Source organism: Pseudophryne corroboree, chromosome 7 (assembly GCF_028390025.1).
Source record: "Pseudophryne corroboree isolate aPseCor3 chromosome 7, aPseCor3.hap2, whole genome shotgun sequence".
NCBI lineage: Eukaryota > Metazoa > Chordata > Amphibia > Anura > Myobatrachidae > Pseudophryne > Pseudophryne corroboree.
Genome location: NC_086450.1, coordinates 448938213 through 448958464, shown reverse-complemented (window position 1 = coordinate 448958464; position 20252 = coordinate 448938213). Strand labels below are relative to the sequence as shown.

General features: G+C 49.3%; 1 protein-coding gene across 1 annotated transcript in view; it reads left to right on the top strand.

Moving 5' to 3' along the window:
* Positions 1–10185: 10185 nt before the first annotated feature.
* The window catches only part of SMIM22 (small integral membrane protein 22), a 55436-nt gene continuing 45369 nt past the window's right edge, over positions 10186–20252 (top strand). Inside the window, exon 1 of the mRNA XM_063932449.1 lies at positions 10186–10290. The gene's annotated coding sequence lies outside the window, so the exon portion shown is untranslated. The remainder of the gene's footprint in view (positions 10291–20252) is intronic.

The following is a 20252-nucleotide window of genomic DNA, read 5'->3' as shown; positions in this document are numbered from 1 at the left end:
CAGATACGTACCCAGGCAAAGCACAGGCATCATCCTACTGCAGATATGTACCCAGGCAAAGCACAGGCATCACCTTACTGCAGATATGTACCCAGGCAAAGCACAGGCATCGTCCTACTGCAGATATGTACCCAGGCAAAGCACAGGCATCACCTTACTGCAGATATGTACCCAGGCAAAGCACAGGCATCATCCTACTGCAGATATGTACCCAGGCACAGCACAGACATCATCCAACTGCAGATATGTACCCAGGCAAAGCACAGGCATCACCTTACTGCAGATACGTACCCAGGCAAAGCACAGGCATCATCCTACTGCAGATATGTACCCAGGCAAAGCACAGGCATCACCTTACTGCAGATATGTACCCAGGCAAAGCACAGGCATCACCTTACTGCAGATATGTACCCAGGCACAGCACAGGCATCATCCTACTGCAGATATGTACCCAGGCAAAGCACAGGCATCGTCCTACTGCAGATATGTACCCAGGCAAAGCACAGGCATCATCCTACTGCAGATATGTACCCAGGCAAAGCACAGGCATCATCCTAATGCAGATATGTACCCGGGCAAAGCACAGGCATCATCCTACTGCAGATACGTACCCAGGCACAGCACAGGCATCATCCTACTGCAGATATGTACCCAGGCAAAGCACAGGCATCAACTTACTGCAGATATGTACCCAGGCAAAGCACAGGCATCATCCTACTGCAGATATGTACCCAGGCAAAGCACAGGCATCACCTTACTGCAGATATGTACCCAGGCAAAGCACAGGCATCATCCTACTGCAGATATGTACCCAGGCAAAGCACAGGCATCACCTTACTGCAGATATGTACCCAGGCAAAGCACAGGCATCGTCCTACTGCAGATATGTACCCAGGCAAAGCACAGGCATCATCCTACTGCAGATATGTACCCAGGCAAAGCACAGGCATCATCCTACTGCAGATATGTACCCAGGCAAAGCACAGGCATCACCTTACTGCAGATATGTACCCAGGCACAGCACAGTCATCATCCTACTGCAGATATGTACCCAGGCAAAGCACAGGCATCGTCCTACTGCAGATATGTACCCAGGCAAAGCACAGGCATCATCCTACCGCAGATATGTACCCAGGCAAAGCACAGGCATCATCCTACTGCAGATATGTACCCGGGCAAAGCACAGGCATTACCTTACTGCAGATATGTACCCGGGCAAAGCACAGGCATCACCTTACTGCAGATATGTACCCAGGCAAAGCACAGGCATCACCTTACTGCAGATATGTACCCAGGCAAAGCACAGGCATCATCTTACTGCAGATATGTACCCAGGAACAGCACAGGCATCATCCTACTGCAGATATGTACCCAGGCAAAGCACAGGCATCATCTTACTGCAGATATGTACCCAGGCACAGCACAGGCATCATCCTACTGCAAATACGTACCCAGGCAAAGCACAGGCATCATCCTACTGCAGATATGTACCCAGGCACAGCACAGGCATCATCCTACTGCAGATATGTACCGAGGCACAGCACAGGCATCATCCTACTGCAGATATGTACCCAGGCAAAGCACAGGCATCATCCTACTGCAGATATGTACCCAGGCACAGCACAGGCATCATCCTACTGCAGATACGTACCCAGGCAAAGCACAGGCATCATCCTACTGCAGATACGAACCCAGGCAAAGCACAGGCATCGTCCTACTGCAGATATGTACCCAGGCAAAGCACAGGCATCATCCTACTGCAGATATGTACCCGGGCAAAGCACAGGCATCATCCTACTGCAGATACGTACCCAGGCACAGCACAGGCATCATCCTACTGCAGATATGTACCCAGGCAAAGCACAGGCATCACCTTACTGCAGATATGTACCCAGGCAAAGCACAGGCATCATCCTACTGCAGATATGTACCCAGGCAAAGCACAGGCATCACCTTACTGCAGATATGTACCCAGGCAAAGCACAGGCATCATCCTACTGCAGATATGTACCCAGGCAAAGCACAGGCATCACCTTACTGCAGATATGTACCCAGGCAAAGCACAGGCATCGTCCTACTGCAGATATGTACCCAGGCAAAGCACAGGCATCATCCGACTGCAGATATGTACCCAGGCAAAGCACAGGCATCATCCTACTGCAGATATGTACCCAGGCAAAGCACAGGCATCACCTTACTGCAGATATGTACCCAGGCACAGCACAGGCATCATCCTACTGCAGATATGTACCCAGGCAAAGCACAGGCATCGTCCTACTGCAGATATGTACCCAGGCAAAGCACAGGCATCATCCTACTGCAGATATGTACCCAGGCAAAGCACAGGCATCATCCTACTGCAGATATGTACCCGGGCAAAGCACAGGCATCACCTTACTGCAGATATGTACCCGGGCAAAGCACAGGCATCACCTTACTGCAGATATGTACCCAGGCAAAGCACAGGCATCACCTTACTGCAGATATGTACCCAGGCAAAGCACAGGCATCACCTTACTGCAGATATGTACCCAGGCAAGGCACAGGCATCGTCCTACTGCAGATATGTACCCAGGCAAAGCACAGGCATCACCTTACTGCAGATATGTACCCAGGCAAGGCACAGACATCATCCTACTGCAGATATGTACCCAGGAAAAGCACAGGCATCTTCCTACTGCAGATATGTACCCAGGCACAGCACAGACATCATCCTGCTGCAGATATGTACCCGGGCAAAGCACAGGCATCGTCCTACTGCAGATATGTACCCAGGCAAAGCACAGGCATCACCTTACTGCAGATATGTACCGAGGCAAGGCACAGACATCATCCTACTGCAGATATGTACCCAGGCAAAGCACAGGCATCACCTTACTGCAGATATGTACCAAGGCACAGCACAGGCATCATCCTACTGCAGATATGTACCCAGGCAAAGCACAGGCATCATCTTACTGCAGATATGTACCCAGGAACAGCACAGGCATCATCCTACTGCAGATATGTACCCAGGCAAAGCACAGGCATCATCTTACTGCAGATATGTACCCAGGCACAGCACAGGCATCATCCTACTGCAAATACGTACCCAGGCAAAGCACAGGCATCATCTTACTGCAGATATGTACCCAGACACAGCACAGGCATCATCCTACTGCAGATATGTACCCGGCCAAAGCACAGGCATCGTCCTACTGCAGATATGTACCCAGGCACAGCACAGGCATCATCCTACTGCAGATATGTACCCAGGCAAAGCACAGGCATCATCCTACTGCAGATATGTACCCAGGCACAGCACAGGCATCATCCTACTGCAGATATGTACCCAGGCACAGCACAGGCATCATCCTACTGCAGATATGTACCCAGGCACAGCACAGGCATCATCCTACTGCAGATATGTACCCAGGCAAAGCACAGGCATCATCCTACTGCAGATATGTACCCAGGCACAGCACAGGCATCATCCTACTGCAGATACGTACCCAGGCAAAGCACAGGCATCATCCTACTGCAGATACGAACCCAGGCAAAGCACAGGCATCGTCCTACTGCAGATATGTACCCAGGCAAAGCACAGGCATCATCTTACTGCAGATATGTACCCAGGCACAGCACAGGCATCACCTTACTGCAGATATGTACCCAGGCAAAGCACAGGCATCGTCCTACTGCAGATATGTACCCAGGCACAGCACAGGTGTAGAGATGTGCGGCACAACCACACGCAGCCGCACCTCTCACACAGGCATCACCTTACTGCAGATATGTACCCAGGCAAAGCACAGGCATCATCCTACTATAGATATGTACCCAGGCACAGCACAGGCATCATCCTACTGCAGATATGTACCCAGGCAAAGCACAGGCATCATCCTACTACAGATATGTACCCAGACAAAGCACAGGCATCGTCCTACTGCAGATATGTACCCGGGCAAAGCACAGGCATCATCCTACTGCAGATATGTACCCGGGCAAAGCACAGGCATCATCCTACTGCAGATATGTACCCAGGCAAAGCACAGGCATCATCCTACTACAGATATGTACCCAGGCACAGCACAGGCATCATCCTACTGCAGATACGTATCCAGGCAAAGCACAGGCATCGTCCTACTGCAGATAGGTACCCAGGCACAGCACAGGCATCATCCTACTGCAGATACGTACCCAGGCAAAGCACAGGCATCGTCCTACTGCAGATATGTACCCAGGCAAAGCACAGGCATCATCCTACTGCAGATATGTACCCAGGCAAAGCACAGGCATCGTCCTACTGCAGATATGTACCCAGGCACAGCACAGGCATCGTCCTACTGCAGATATGTACCCAGGCACAGCACAGGCATCACCTTACTGCAGATATGTACCCAGGCAAAGCACAGGCATCATCCTACTGCAGATATGTACCCAGGCAAAGCACAGGCATCATCCTACTGCAGATATGTACCCAGGCAAAGCACAGGCATCATCCTACTGCAGATATGTACCCAGGCACAGCACAGGCATCATCCTACTGCAGATATGTACCCAGGCAAAGCACAGGCATCATCCTACTGCAGATATGTACCCAGGCACAGCACAGGCATCATCCTACTGCAGATACGTACCCAGGCAAAGCACAGGCATCATCCTACTGCAGATATGAACCCAGGCAAAGCACAGGCATCGTCCTACTGCAGATATGTACCCAGGCAAAGCACAGGCATCATCCTACTGCAGATACGTACCCAGGCAAAGCACAGGCATCATCCTACTGCAGATATGTACCCAGGCAAAGCACAGGTATCATCCTACTGCAGATACGTACCCAGGCAAAGCACAGGCATCATCTTACTGCAGATATGTACCCAGGCACAGCACAGGCATCACCTTACTGCAGATATGTACCCAGGCAAAGCACAGGCATCATCTTACTGCAGATATGTACCCAGGCACAGCACAGGTGTAGAGATGTGCGGCACCACCACACGCAGCCGCACCTCTCACACAGGCATCACCTTACTGCAGATATGTACCCAGGCAAAGCACAGGCATCATCCTACTACAGATATGTACCCAGACAAAGCACAGGCATCATCCTACTGCAGATATGTACCCAGGCAAAGCACAGGCATCATCCTACTGCAGATATGTACCCAGGCAAAGCACAGGCATCATCCTACTACAGCTATGTACCCAGGCACAGCACAGGCATCATCCTACTGCAGATACGTATCCAGGCAAAGCACAGGCATCGTCCTACTGCAGATATGTACCCAGGCACAGCACAGGCATCATCCTACTGCAGATACGTACCCAGGCAAAGCACAGGCATCATCTTACTGCAGATACGTATCCAGGCAAAGCACAGGCATCGTCCTACTGCAGATATGTACCCAGGCAAAGCACAGGCATCATCCTACTGCAGATATGTACCCAGGCAAAGCACAGGCATCATCCTACTACAGCTATGTACCCAGGCACAGCACAGGCATCATCCTACTGCAGATACGTACCCAGGCAAAGCACAGGCATCATCTTACTGCAGATACGTATCCAGGCAAAGCACAGGCATCGTCCTACTGCAGATATGTACCCAGGCAAGGCACAGGCATCGTCCTACTGCAGATACGTACCCAGGCAAAGCACAGGCATCATCCTACTGCAGATATGTACCCAGGCAAAGCACAGGCATCGTCCTACTGCAGATATGTACCCAGGCACAGCACAGGCATCATCCTACTGCAGATATGTACCGAGGCACAGCACAGGCATCATCCTACTGCAGATATGTACCCAGGCAAAGCACAGGCATCGTCCTACTGCAGATATGTACCCAGGCACAGCACAGGTGTAGAGATGTGCGGCACAACCACACGCAGCCGCACCTCTCACACAGGCATCACCTTACTGCAGATATGTACCCAGGCAAAGCACAGGCATCATCCTACTATAGATATGTACCCAGGCACAGCACAGGCATCATCCTACTGCAGATATGTACCCAGGCAAAGCACAGGCATCATCCTACTACAGATATGTACCCAGACAAAGCACAGGCATCGTCCTACTGCAGATATGTACCCGGGCAAAGCACAGGCATCATCCTACTGCAGATATGTACCCGGGCAAAGCACAGGCATCATCCTACTGCAGATATGTACCCAGGCAAAGCACAGGCATCATCCTACTACAGATATGTACCCAGGCACAGCACAGGCATCATCCTACTGCAGATACGTATCCAGGCAAAGCACAGGCATCGTCCTACTGCAGATAGGTACCCAGGCACAGCACAGGCATCATCCTACTGCAGATACGTACCCAGGCAAAGCACAGGCATCGTCCTACTGCAGATATGTACCCAGGCAAAGCACAGGCATCATCCTACTGCAGATATGTACCCAGGCAAAGCACAGGCATCGTCCTACTGCAGATATGTACCCAGGCACAGCACAGGCATCGTCCTACTGCAGATATGTACCCAGGCACAGCACAGGCATCACCTTACTGCAGATATGTACCCAGGCAAAGCACAGGCATCATCCTACTGCAGATATGTACCCAGGCAAAGCACAGGCATCATCCTACTGCAGATATGTACCCAGGCAAAGCACAGGCATCATCCTACTGCAGATATGTACCCAGGCACAGCACAGGCATCATCCTACTGCAGATATGTACCCAGGCAAAGCACAGGCATCATCCTACTGCAGATATGTACCCAGGCACAGCACAGGCATCATCCTACTGCAGATACGTACCCAGGCAAAGCACAGGCATCATCCTACTGCAGATATGAACCCAGGCAAAGCACAGGCATCGTCCTACTGCAGATATGTACCCAGGCAAAGCACAGGCATCATCCTACTGCAGATACGTACCCAGGCAAAGCACAGGCATCATCCTACTGCAGATATGTACCCAGGCAAAGCACAGGTATCATCCTACTGCAGATACGTACCCAGGCAAAGCACAGGCATCATCTTACTGCAGATATGTACCCAGGCACAGCACAGGCATCACCTTACTGCAGATATGTACCCAGGCAAAGCACAGGCATCATCTTACTGCAGATATGTACCCAGGCACAGCACAGGTGTAGAGATGTGCGGCACCACCACACGCAGCCGCACCTCTCACACAGGCATCACCTTACTGCAGATATGTACCCAGGCAAAGCACAGGCATCATCCTACTACAGATATGTACCCAGACAAAGCACAGGCATCATCCTACTGCAGATATGTACCCAGGCAAAGCACAGGCATCATCCTACTGCAGATATGTACCCAGGCAAAGCACAGGCATCATCCTACTACAGCTATGTACCCAGGCACAGCACAGGCATCATCCTACTGCAGATACGTATCCAGGCAAAGCACAGGCATCGTCCTACTGCAGATATGTACCCAGGCACAGCACAGGCATCATCCTACTGCAGATACGTACCCAGGCAAAGCACAGGCATCATCTTACTGCAGATACGTATCCAGGCAAAGCACAGGCATCGTCCTACTGCAGATATGTACCCAGGCAAAGCACAGGCATCATCCTACTGCAGATATGTACCCAGGCAAAGCACAGGCATCATCCTACTACAGCTATGTACCCAGGCACAGCACAGGCATCATCCTACTGCAGATACGTACCCAGGCAAAGCACAGGCATCATCTTACTGCAGATACGTATCCAGGCAAAGCACAGGCATCGTCCTACTGCAGATATGTACCCAGGCAAGGCACAGGCATCGTCCTACTGCAGATACGTACCCAGGCAAAGCACAGGCATCATCCTACTGCAGATATGTACCCAGGCAAAGCACAGGCATCGTCCTACTGCAGATATGTACCCAGGCACAGCACAGGCATCGTCCTACTGCAGATATGTACCCAGGCACAGCACAGGCATCACCTTACTGCAGATATGTACCCAGGCAAAGCACAGGCATCATCCTACTGCAGATATGTACCCAGGCAAAGCACAGGCATCATCCTACTGCAGATATGTACCCAGGCAAAGCACAGGCATCATCCTACTGCAGATATGTACCCAGGCAAAGCACAGGCATCATCCTACTGCAGATATGTACCCAGGCAAAGCACAGGCATCATCCTACTGCAGATACGTACCCAGGCACAGCACAGGCATCATCCTACTGCAGATATGTACCCAGGCAAAGCACAGGCATCACCTTACTGCAGATATGTACCCAGGCACAGCACAGGCATCATCCTACTGCAGATATGTACCCAGGCAAAGCACAGGCATCATCCTACTGCAGATATGTACCCAGGCAAAGCACAGGCATCACCTTACTGCAGATATGTACCCAGGCAAAGCACAGGCATCACCTTACTGCAGATATGTACCCAGGCAAAGCACAGGCATCATCCTACTGCAGATATATACCCAGGCAAAGCACAGGCATCACCTTACTGCAGATATGTACCCAGGCAAAGCACAGGCATCACCTTACTGCAGATATGTACCCAGGCACAGCAGAGGCATCATCCTACTGCAGATATGTACCCAGGCAAAGCACAGGCATCGTCCTACTGCAGATATGTACCCAGGCAATGCACAGGCATCATCCTACTGCAGATATGTACCCAGGCAAAGCACAGGCATAGCCAAGAGCTCAGCGGGAGACAATTAGGAACAACGGATGCAGGGTTTAGAGCTTACTTTAGGTACTCAGGGGCAGATGTACGCATCCTTGGAGAGAGATAAAGTGGAGAGAGAGATAAAGTACCAACTAACCAACTCCTAGCAGCCTGTAACATGGAAGTTAGGAGCTGATTGGCTGGTACTTTACCTCTCTCTGCTTTATCTCTCCATGGCTTAGTACATCTGCCCCTGAGAGAGAGATCCAAGTGGCAAGCTTAACTTGTGCAGCGACACAACTCGTGTCATCATGGCCTCTCCCTCATTGTACAATGCCACGATTCACTAGGGAAATGGGCAGGATATGGGAAGGTGACCTGCTCTAGAACCATGGGAACATACAAAGGTGAACCAATGTACCACGTGCCTAGGGAGAATCCAATCTGTCTAGGAGGCATTATCAATGTGACGCCATTGCCAATGGGGTCAGTAGAAAACAAACCAGTTGTCCACAAGCTGCAGAGGAGGATGAGAGAAGCACAGAAAATCGTAGTTAAAAAACATAGCAAGTGAGTGTCAGCTCTTGTGACAAATGAGCATAGGGCTCATTTATCAATGAGAGATAAAACGCATTGTAAATGATAAAACTTGTTGCGTATTCTCACTGGTGCTTCAGCCAATCAGCTCCTGTCGTGTGTATAAAAATTTACAGTTGGGAGCTGATTGGCTGGAGTGCCTTTTATCATCCACAATGAGTTTTATCACTCGTTGATAAATGGGCCCCTAGATCTAGGGAAAGGTGTGATGATAAAGGAAGACTGTGAAATGGAAGTGACTGTAATTCATGGTTGGATGTGAAGTTCAGAGACACCGTGGACAGACACCAGGTTTATCCAGAGACTGTGGGTAGTGACTTTATAAATAAATCCATAATCATTAATTCTCAGTAAGAAGATGATCTGGCGCTCATTACATCCGTCGCCTGTGTCTGTGCATTACATGCTCTGCCTCGCTGTTCCTATGCTTGCTTCACCATTATCAGCCGGGCATGTGCGTGGCTTTGTGTCTGCCCACACTGACCCATATACAACACTGGGATAGAGGAGACAGGGATGCATACAGGTGTTTGTCCCAAGAGCATCACCTGGTACAGGATGCACCTGCAGAACGGGGTTACTAGCACAGAAACGTAAAGGGATCCAGAATAGATGGCAACCATAGGCGTAATGACCTGTCTATGAACACCTTTATATAAAGGCGTGCCATAATATCCCTTTAATCTGGGTTATCTACTGTATGAATTACACAGGTTCCGTGGCTGGATAAATTCAAGCCTGCATTTCTCCTGGTTTGAATCAGCCACAGAACCTGTGCAAACCATACAGAAGGTGTCCCGGATAAAAGGCAAGCCTATTTATATAGCATGTCTTACATGTTACGTGGAGCTGGCGACACGCGAGGGGTTAATCCCTTGGTACCTGCAGTGCTCCGGCAGCAGGGTAGAGCTGCATTGAGCTCTATGCAAATGGCAGCAGTGACAGTCACTTCCTGGTTGTCACCTGTGGCCCTCCCTCCTCCGCAGGTAGTCAGGCGAGTCCCCACACCTGGGCGGTCAGAGATGCAGGGCCCACACCCAGCAATAGTGCAGGAAGCAGGAAGACACAGGCTGCAGCGCACGGACCTGCACATAAGGTATTACTCTTATTATTAATATTATTCCTAAAGAGGCAGCCAGACTGTACATGTCTTACCTGCCATATCCCCCATTTTTCCTGCTGTATAAATCTATTCCGTGCATCTATATAGATCTATTAGTACAGTGATTACACCACTATCTGCTTCCTATAATCAGTATAACCATACCCACCCTGTATATTACTATGGGTGACACCTCGCCTATGCACAGCACAGACAGCCGTTACACACACAGCTGCATCTCATCTGTCACTGATCTTTAACAATGAATCCCATATTTATTCAATAAGAACCAGTGTCATCACTGAGGCATGAGGTTTTCTATCTATTTACTAGGAAACAGTAACATCACTGAGGCATGAGGCTTCATACCTATTCATTAGGAACCGTTGACATCACTGAGGCATGAGGCACCCTATTTATAAACTAGCAAACAGTAACATCACCGAGGCATGAGGCACCTTATGTATTCAGTAGAATCAGTGACATCACTGAACTATTAGAATCCCTATATTAATATCTATTCATCAGGAACCGGTGACATCACTGAGGCATGAGGCTTCCTATCTATTCATTAGGAACTAGTGACATCACTGAGGCATATGGCTGCTATTCTATACACTAAAAGACAGTGACATTACTGAGGCATGAGGCTTTCAAACTATTTACTAGGAATTAGTGACATCACTGAGGCATGAGGAGGTTATTCTATTCACTATTTGCCAGTGAAATCATTAAGGCATGAGGCTTCTTATCTATTCACCAGGAATAGGCGATGTTACTGAGGCATACCTCCCAACTGTCCCGGTTTTCACGGTCTGTCCCGCTGTTCCACCCGCGAGTTGCAGCGTCCCGCGGGTGGGGGGGCAGTTGGGAGATCCCCCCCTGTCACTCACTGCTCTGATCAGAGCAGCGGTGTATAGATGTTGTGCGCATGCGCACAGCGTCTATTCCCCGACAGAGAGGGACAGGGGGCATGCCCAGCAGCTCACTGAGCGCTGTCCATGCCCCCATAGTGGCAAAAATGGGGGGCGTGGTTTGCGATCGTGGCGCTGGTCCAGAGGCCACACCCCCTTATCACAAGGCCATGCCCCCAAATACGAGCACGCACCACCGGCGCGCATTAGTGTCCCTCCTACGGTGGAACAGAAGTTGGGAGGTATGGGCATGAGGCTGCTATTCGATTCACTGAGAGCCAATGAAATTACTGAGGCATGAGGCTTTCTATCTATTTACTAGGAACCATTGGCGCCGCATCACTGAGGCATGAGGCTTCCTTTCTATTCACCAGGAACAAGTGACATCACTAAGGCATGAGGTTGCTAATTTATTCACTAGGAAAGTGATACCTGAAGCATGAGTCTTCCTATCTATTCATTAGGAGCCAGTGATATCACCAAGGCATAAGGCACCCAGCAGCGGATCTTGCCACGGGCAAGCAGGACTTTTGCCCGGGGCGCCGCCTTCCGGAGGGGCCGGCGCCATCCGGAGGGCGCCGCACCATGGCAAGATCCGCTGCTGCTGTGCCCCCCGCTGCCCGCTCTGTCCCGCTGCCGCTGCGTGGAGAGGACCTTTACTGTAATGATGTGCGGTGCGCGTTGACGTCATCGCGCACCGCACAGCAAAGGTCCTCTCCACGAAGGGAACTAGACAGGTAGCGTCTAGTTTTCCTACGTGGAGAGGACCTTTGCTGTGCGGTGCATCATTTCGGCGGCGCTACTACTGTACAGGGGGCGTAACTGACCACGCCCCCTGTATGAAGCCACGCCCCCTATTGCCGCAAAAAGCCCCTAAACCGGCCCAGAAGGCACCCTATCTATTCTCTAGGAACTAATAACATCACTGAGGCAGGAGTCTGCCTACTTATTCATTAGGAACCAGTGATAAGGTGCATTAGGAAACAATGCTATCACAGGCATGAGGAGGCACCCTATCTATTTACTATTAACCAGTCACATCAATTAAACATGAGGCAGCTTATGCAATCTCAAGGAAGAAGGCCAATGAGGCCTCTAATCTATTCATTAGGAACAGTGATATCGCTGAGGCATCTTATCTATTCACTAGAATCAGTGACATCACTTAGGTATGAGAATGCTATTTCTTCACTAGGAATCAGTGACATCATCGAGGCACCCAATCTATTCTTTAGGAACCACTGATATCATTAAGGCATGAGGCACCCTATCTATAGACTAAAAAAACAGTGACATCACCGAGGCATGAGGCACCTTATGTAGTCACTAGAATCAGTGACATCACTGAACTATCAGAATCCCTATATTTTCACAGGAATCAGTGACCTCACTGAGGCATGAGGTTACCTATCTATTCACTGGGAACTAGTAACATCACTGAGGCATGAGGCTGCTAATCTATTCACCAGTAAGAACCAACGACATCACTGAGGCATGAGGCTTCCTATCCTCTACAATGTATCGTAAACTGTGCCTTGTTGTTTATAAGACACAAGGCTTTGTAGTGAATACCAGATGCTACAATTGAGGACGTGTTACATGGTGGGGATTGTAGTTCTCCACGGCCCACCAAGACGTGACAAGTTTATGTCCTCTCTTTATGACGGTGATTTCTAGGAGGCTGGAGAATTAGAGGCCCGGTGCTCAGGGAAATAGCTTGTGGGATTGCCTCCAATGAGTAACTGAACACGTACCAAGCAACAAGCAGATTACACATTACACCCTTCTTACATTCCTGCTCTCCCCGCGTATTTGCATAAAGGAGGACGTATGCTATTAGTATAAACATTTATGAATGTGACGCTAGCGAACTCCGTGGTGCTTTATAATTGGTGCCAAGCACCGTAATAAAACAAGACATAAGAAACGGCTTGGCCAGTTAATGAGTGATGTGATTGAGATGTTTATGCCCATAAAACTCGCTGAGAGAATAGGACGGAAACAAGACGAAACAGAGAATTACTACAGCAAACGTGCTATTTTGTGTCTCGTTTCATAAGGTTGTGTTGTTTAAATAAAGTTTCGTTGTTCCAAAAAAATTCTGCTTTTTTTTCCGTTTGTTTTGAATACAAAGTATAACTTTTTATTCGATTAAAATTCGCCTTTAAAAAAAAAAAAATCTTTTTGCGCACCAAGCGATACACTCAAGCAAATTCATTTTTTTTATTCCAACATCTTCTGAAAATAAGATTTTAAACCTACCGGTAAATCTTTTTCTCCTAGTCCGTAGAGGATGCTGGGGACTCCGTAAGGACCATGGGGTATAGACGGCTCCGCAGGAGACATGGGCACTGTAAAGCTTTAGAATGGGTGTGCACTGGCTCCTCCCTCTATGCCCCTCCTCCAGACCTCAGTTAGGACTGTGCCCAGAGGAGACTGACAGTACGAGGAAAAGGATTTTGTTATCTAAGGGCGAGATACACATCAGCCCACACCATACACACCGTACAACGTGGTATACAATAACCAGTTAACAGTATGAACAAAACAGCATCAGCCATAGGCCGATCTCAACTGTAACTTAACCCTTACGTATGCAATAACTATATACAAGTCTTGCAGAATGTTTCCGCACTGGGACGGGCGCCCAGCATCCTCTACGGACTAGGAGAAAAAGATTTACCGGTAGGTTTAAAATCTTATTTTCTCTTACGTCCTAGAGGATGCTGGGGACTCCGTAAGGACCATGGGGTTTATACCAAAGCTCCAGAACGGGTGGGAGAGTGCGGATGACTCTGCAGCACCGACTGAGCAAACACGAGGTCCTCATCAGCCAGGGTATCAACTTGTAGCACTTTAGCAAAAGTGTTTGACCCCGACCAAGTAGCTGCTCGGCAAGGTTGAAATGCCGAGACGCCTCGGGCATCCGCCCAAGAAGAGCCCACCTTCCTAGTGGAATGGGCCTTTACTGAATTTGGTAATGGCCAACCAGCCGTAGAATGAGCCTGATGAATTGTGTTACAGATCCAGCGAGCAATAGTCTGCTTAGATGCATGAGTGCCAACCTTGTTGGCTGTATACAGGACAAACAGTGCATCTGTTTTCCTAACCGTAGCCGTTCTGGCTAATAAAATCTTTAAGGCCCTGACTACCTCAAGGGACTTGGAATTCTCCAAGGATCCCGTAGCCACAGGCACCACAACAGGTTGGTTCATATGAAATGACGAAACCACTTTTGGCCGAAATGGAGGACGAGACCTCAACTCTGCTCGATCCGCATGGAAAATCAGATAGGGGCTCTTGAAAGACAAGGCCGCTGTTAGGCGCCGAGGGTCCGCTCGTCAGTGCGGCCCGGCGCCTAGCAACCAGGGACGCCGTACGCGGACAGCCGCCGGCTCCCTGGCAACGCTAGACGCCGGGCGCACGGAGCCGCACAGACCCTAGCAACGGGGACGCCACGTCGGACCGCGTTCCCCGTTGCTGGGTCCAAAGTTAATTACCACACTTGTTTCCTGGCCGTGCAGTATGGCAGCTGCACGGCATGTTTGTAATTAGCCCTGTCTGGCACCTGATTGGAGGGCTTCCATTTAAAGGCACTCTCAGGACTTCTCACAGACGCCGGTAATAGCTTCCTGTTTGCTGTATCTGTTGCAGAGAGTGTTTCCAGTCCTGCTCTATCCGGTCGTTCCTGTCCTCAGTGGTCCAGTACTCGGAAGTTGTCATCTGTTCCTGGAGTCCTGACCGAGCACCTTTAACATCCTGTGGTGTTCGTGAGTCGCGGCGTAGCCGTGTGTTGCGGCTTGACCGCTTACTATTTATTATTTGTTATATTGAGTCTCGGAGCTTTTGCGGAGGATTCCGCTCCCACAAATCCACTCTGGTATCCAGCGGTGCTGGGTAGGAGTAACGGATTAGTGGATTTTGGTTGTCCTTTTCCCTGGCGGTTTGTCCGCACATACTTCTGGTTTAAGTTTAGTTAGCTCGTAGCCCCTGGCCTGGTTGTTTAGTCAGAGGGCCCCTTGTTATCACCCTGTCTCGGATTTCCCTTTGTCTCCCATTAAGACCTGAGGGGGCATCGGAGTTGGGCAGACATAATCCGCCCTTCAAACGCGGCTGCCATGGGCTCAAGCAACCATAGTCTCGCAGGGGATTTCTGATAACACGGGCGAGACAACGGAGTTAGGGCGCCAGGGGTTACTAGGCTTTCCTGCTCCCGTAACCAGCATTCCCTTCCAGTACTCTGGCCTTTGTCATAAGATCTCCTCTGGTCAGAAGTACTGGAATCATAACATTATTACCGGCCACACCAAAACTTAAAATTAAACAAGGTTTGATTTTTTCCCTTATTTCAGTTTGGAAGATTTGTCGGCCTCATGAATCCCACTGGTTTAGGGCCAAATCCTGGCCAGCTTCTAGTTAGCCAGATTCAAGAACTTACTCAGATGGTTCAGGATCTTTCCCTTCGGGTGAAGTCGCAGGAAGATCTTTTACGGACTTCCCCGAGGGTCGTCCCTGAACCGAAAATGCATTTGCCTGACCGTTTTTCTGGTGATAGGAAGCAGTTTTTTAATTTTAAAGAGTCTTGTAAACTTTATTTTCGCTTAAGACCAATCTCCTCAGGTACGGAATCTCAGCGGGTTGGAATTATTATTTCTTTACTTCAGGGGGATCCCCAGACCTGGGCTTTTGGTTTAAGAACAGAGGATCCGGCATTATTGTCTGTAGACGCCTTTCTGGGGTCTTTAGGGCTTTTGTATGATGACCCTGATAGAGAGGCATCCGCCGAGAGTCAGTTGCGTGCTCTCAGACAGGGTAGGAATCCCGCAGAGATTTATTGTACGGAGTTTCGCCGTTGGTCGAACGACTGTGGCTGGAATGACCCCGCCCTGCGCAGTCAGTTTCGCCTCGGCTTATCTGAGTCTATAAAAGACAGTCTCCTTCAGTATCCCGCTCCTGAGACTCTCGATAAACTCATGGAGCTTTCTATTAAGATTGATCGTCGTCTCAGAGAGCGGAGGGCTGAAAAAGGAGCACCTGTCGGGTCTTCTCCTTGTGTTTTTTCCATTCCTGTGGACTTAGAGGAGCCCATGCAGATGGGTCTCTCCAAGCTGTCTCCTGAAGAAAGAACCAGAAGGCAAAATTCTGGTCTTTGTTTGTACTGTGGGGGTAAGGGACATTTTGCCCGTAATTGTCCGAACAAGTCGGGAAACGCCTCGACCAAGTGAATTGTGAGGGGGTTCACTTTGGTCTGCAGCTTATCTCCTCGAATAATTCCCTGTTAGTCCCAGCTAAAGTTTCCTTTGGCAGCCTCTGTTCTTCGGTGTCGGCTTTTGTTGACAGTGGAGCTGCAGGGAACTTTATGGACTTAACGTGGGCCAAGGCCTTAGGTATTCCTCAGTTAACCTTGGGTAGGCGTATCACCATGCATGGTTTAGATGGGAGTCCCTTGTCCAATGGGGTTATTTCCCTCTGTACACCCCCTGTTCTACTTTCGGTAGGAGCTCTTCATTCCGAAAAGATTGAATTTTTCCTTACCCATTGCCCTGCAGTTCCAGTGGTTCTGGGTCACCCTTGGCTGGCCTTTCATAATCCCATCATTGATTGGCAGTCGGGGGAGATCTCACAATGGGGTACCATCTGTAATAAGGAATGTATTACGTTTCCCATCAGAATAGCTGCTGCCATTCCCGAACCCATTCCTGTGGAATACCAGGATTTTGTTGATGTATTTTCCAAGGGCAATGCAGACATTCTGCCTCCCCATCGGCCTTATGATTGTGCTATTGAGCTAATTCCTGGTGCCACATTGCCAAAGGGAAGGTTATATGCATTGTCCGGACCAGAAACTGTGGCCATGAATGAGTATGTTAAAGAGAGCCTAGGGAAAGGATTTATCAGGCCATCTAAATCCCCGTTAAGTGCAGGCTTCTTCTTTGTGGAAAAGAAAGATGGATCACTCAGACCTTGCATTGACTTTAGAGCCTTGAATAAGATCTCAGTAAAAAATACTTACCCTTTGCCGCTGATTTCTGTCCTCTTTGATCAGCTACGTTCGGCTGTGATTTTTTCTAAGATTGACCTGAGAGGAGCATATAACCTCATCCGAATCAAGTCAGGAGATGAGTGGAAAACGGCATTCAGTACTCAGTCGGGTCACTACGAGTATCTGGTTATGCCATTCGGCCTGTCTAACGCTCCTGCAGTTTTCCAGGATCTCATTAACGACGTGCTCCGTGATTTTCTTGGAAGATTCGTGGTCGTTTACTTAGACGATATCTTGATCTATTCTGACTCTATTGAACAACATGTTACCCAGGTGCGTCAGGTTCTTCAAAAATTACGTGAAAATCACCTATATGCCAAGCTGGAGAAGTGTGAATTTCATGTCACGGAGGTATCCTTTTTGGGGTACATTATTTCCCCTCGGGGATTCTGTATGGAACCAAAGAAGCTCCAAGCCATCCTTAGTTGGGCGCAACCCACCAACTTAAAAGCAATTCAGCGCTTTTTAGGGTTTGCGAATTATTATAGAAGATTTATTCATTCTTTTTCCGACCTGGTTGCTCCCATTGTGGCACTTACTAAGAAGGGAGCGGATCCAACCAGTTGGTCTCGTGAAGCTGAGTTATCTTTTCAGGCCTTGAAACAAGCCTTCGTCTCAGCCCCAGTCCTCAGACATCCCAACCCAGAATTGCCTTTCATTGTTGAGGTTGATGCCTCGGAGGTTGGAGTAGGGGCTATCCTGTCTCAGAAGGATCCGGACTCTCTAGAATTACATCCTTGTGCCTTTATGTCCAGGAAATTCTCATCTGCTGAATCCAACTACGATGTTGGTAACCGGGAATTACTGGCTATTAAATGGGCTTTCGAGGAGTGGAGGCATTGGCTTGAGGGAGCAACACATACCATTTCAGTTTTGACTGATCACAAAAATCTTCAGTACATCGAATCAGCTAAACGGCTGAATGCCCGGCAGGCTCGTTGGGCTTTATTTTTTACTCGTTTCAAGTTCATTATCACCTTCAGGCCAGGTTCCAAGAATACCAAGGCGGATGCCCTATCACGCAGTTTTCTTCCAGTTCATGATAACAGTCCTGTTACTCCCATACTTCCGTCTTCAGTCATTCGGGCAGGCCTCACACAAGATTTATTTACCCAGTTAAAGCAGCTTCAACATCAAGCTCCTGGAAATACTCCTGCTGGTCGTCTTTATGTCCCTGAGTTTTTGAGAGCAACTGTTTTGACTGAGTTTCATGATAGCAAAGTTGCCGGGCATCCGGGGATCTCTAAGACTTTGGAATTAGTCTCCCGCTCAGTATGGTGGCCTGGTCTTTCTAAAGACATTAAGGAGTTTGTTTTTTCTTGTCAGGTCTGTGCACAGCATAAAGTTCCCCGTTCCTTGCCTATCGGGCAACTTATGCCCTTGAATGTTCCTCTCAGGCCATGGTCTCATATTTCCATGGATTTTGTGGTAGACCTCCCTCTGTCAGCCGGATGCCGAGTCATATGGGTAGTAGTGGACCGTTTTAGCAAGATGGCCCATTTCATTGCTCTTCCCCGACTGCCATCTGCCCAGGGATTGGCAGTTTTGTTCCTCCGTCATGTTTTCAGACTCCATGGGTTACCTACTGATATTGTTTCTGATCGGGGTCCACAATTCATTGCACAATTTTGGAAGTCTTTTTGTGCCTCATTAAAGATGAAATTGTCTTTGACGTCTGGCTACCATCCCCAATCCAACGGGCAGACTGAGCGAGTTAATCAATCATTAAAACAGTATTTGCGTTTGTACTCAGCCAAACTCCAAAATGATTGGTCTGAGTTTCTTCCTTTGGCGGAGTTTGCTTACAACAATTCCTGTCATTCCTCCACCAATGTGTCTCCATTCTTTACAGTTTTTGGTTTTCACCCCAGAGCTAATTCCTTTTTTCAACATTCCTCTGTCTCCTCGATAACCTTAACCTCTCATCTCAGACTCATTTGGAGAAAAGTGCACCTTGCTCTCAGAAAAGCGGCATTTCGGGAGAAAAAATTTTCTGACAGGCTCCGGCGGCCTTGCACTTTTAAGGTAGGAGATAGGGTATGGTTGTCGACTCGCAACATTAAAATTCGACAAACCTCAGCCAGATTGGGTCCCAAATTTATTGGACCATTTCATATTATTAAAAAAATCAATCCAGTTGCTTTCCGGTTACGTTTACCAAGAGCTCTCCGGATCGGAAATACGTTCCATTGCTCCTTGTTGAAACCATACGTTTCTTCCAGTAGATTTCCTCGAAAGATCTCTCAGGGGAAATCACCAGTAGATGTACAGGGTCATCAGGAGTTCTTGGTGGAGAAGGTTCTTGATTTCAAGTTGTCCCGGGGTCGGCTTTATTTTCTGGTACACTGGAGAGGTTATGGTCCAGAAGAAAGGTCTTGGTCCTGGATAAGGATCTCCATGCCCCGAGGCTCAAGAGGGCATTTTTTCGAGAATTTCCTCGGAAACCTGGCTTTAGGGGTTCCTTGACCCCTCCTCAAGGGGGGGGTACTGTTAGGCGCCGAGGGTCCGCTCGTCAGTGCGGCCCGGCGCCTAGCAACCAGGGACGCCGTACGCGGACAGCCGCCGGCTCCCTGGCAACGCTAGACGCCGGGCGCACGGAGCCGCACAGACCCTAGCAACGGGGACGCCACTGTCGGACTGCGTTCCCCGTTGCTGGGTCCAAAGTTAATTACCACACTTGTTTCCTGGCCGTGCAGTATGGCAGCTGCACGGCATGTTTGTAATTAGCCCTGTCTGGCACCTGATTGGAGGGCTTCCATTTAAAGGCACTCTCAGGACTTCTCACAGACGCCGGTAATAGCTTCCTGTTTGCTGTATCTGTTGCAGAGAGTGTTTCCAGTCCTGCTCTATCCGGTCGTTCCTGTCCTCAGTGGTCCAGTACTCGGAAGTTGTCATCTGTTCCTGGAGTCCTGACCGAGCACCTTTAACATCCTGTGGTGTTCGTGAGTCGCGGCGTAGCCGTGTGTTGCGGCTTGACCGCTTACTATTTATTATTTGTT